Source organism: Clupea harengus, chromosome 8 (genome assembly GCF_900700415.2).
Source record: "Clupea harengus chromosome 8, Ch_v2.0.2, whole genome shotgun sequence".
NCBI classification, from domain to species: Eukaryota; Metazoa; Chordata; class Actinopteri; order Clupeiformes; family Clupeidae; genus Clupea; species Clupea harengus.
The window spans coordinates 11,702,231-11,703,901 of record NC_045159.1 but is presented as its reverse complement, the minus strand read 5'-3'; positions in this window follow the sequence as shown (position 1 = coordinate 11,703,901).

Below are 1,671 nucleotides of genomic sequence, written 5' to 3'. Positions count from 1 at the left end.
TGTCTGTCTGACTGTCTCTGCTATTGCTTGATATCGAAAACTCTGGGAAAGAACTTAAATGAACAAGTTTTATTTCTTTTCATTTTGCCATACTTATGTATTAATGCAAAATTAATCTTAACCCAACTTTGCTAGAAATGCTATATATTTAAGTGGTATTTCAGTGTACAGGCGTCTGAATTTAAATCCCTGTGTAATATATTCTGAAAATAAACAGGGATCGAAAATGCTAAATTTAATTAAGAGGCAAAGAAATGTCTTTCACCAGTGACTCCATATGTTACACTGCTCCCAAAAGTGGAAAGTTTACTTGAACTCATTATGTTGACCATGATGATGAATTTTGTCCCCTCTGTTCCACTGTGAATATAACAAACAGCAGCCTCCAAAAGCAGACACAGTTTCTCCGTTTCTGTTTCTGTTTCAGTGTCAATAATAGTCACAGTTTGTCACTACATTTCTCGTCTGTCTCATATTTGGACTTTCAGTCTTGTCCACAATGGTGTCTGGAGCTGCTTTAACGTAATGAAGCAAAGAGAGCATCTAGCAGTCACATTCCTGGAGTTATTGGTGTCCTTGATTAAGCCATGCTTGGCCATCAGAGGATTCATGGTCAGTGGAGCTTGGTATTGAATGTAAATATAAGCCGTTCTGGTGGTTGGTGAAATTACTTGTGCAAGATCAAGGTTTCAGTACATGTGCCTTTTTTAACAGCCACGTTCTATCCTGCTTCACTTTCCACTGTGAAGAAAATTAGAAGTCTGTGCTGTTCTAGCTGTTGTCATAATCATTGCCACGACTAAATGATGATTTGCAGGCCTTGGACTGGCTTATTTATGCCAAAACGTGTATGTCAACAGCCCACGCACTTGCATTTGTAAATTTTGGATGAGACTGTAGCTGAGCTGTTTCCTTTGATGTGTAATTGGTTTCTTGCTCTTCAAACAGGTCCCGTTGCCACTGTAATTGGCATAGGGACAACCTGCCACAAAAATACTCACTTTCACTTTCTATGAATTGTCCTTAGGAACTCTGTAATTATAACTTAATTAATTGACAAGAACAATGCACCTTATAAATTACTGCGTATATTGCATAGTGTTTTGAGATACACTTTGGGTCAAGGTTAGGATGTAAATACATAAGCAATATAAACTGAATTAATATTAGGACACATAATGTGAAGAGTCAATTGACAAGGTTTCCCACATGATAATTTACCACTGGGTATGTGCATACTGACAGTGCCTCTCCATGTTAAGAAAGAATATATCATATTTATTTACAGGATAAATGTATTTGCTGTTTCTACATGACTTCATATTATGTTTATTAGGGTTTATTCAAAATAGTACATTGTGGGCAGAATTTGGCTGAAACCCACATCACATCTAGAGCACATAGTCATAGAAGCTCTAACATCTTTCTAAATTTGGGAATCTTAGAAGTGATGGGAACTTTTCCTGTCTGTCAAGGAAAAAAGCACATTCTTCCCCCAGCATAATAAGCTGTTATCGCCCTGTTCACACTGCCAGATTAGACTCTATTTATGTAGATGTTCCAGCATTCTCCAAGAGAAGAGACACCTCAGGAAAATAATAAATCAAATCAGTCTATGGGAAGTAGCTGCACAAACAGACACTGAAAAACACATGCTGACACTAATACAAA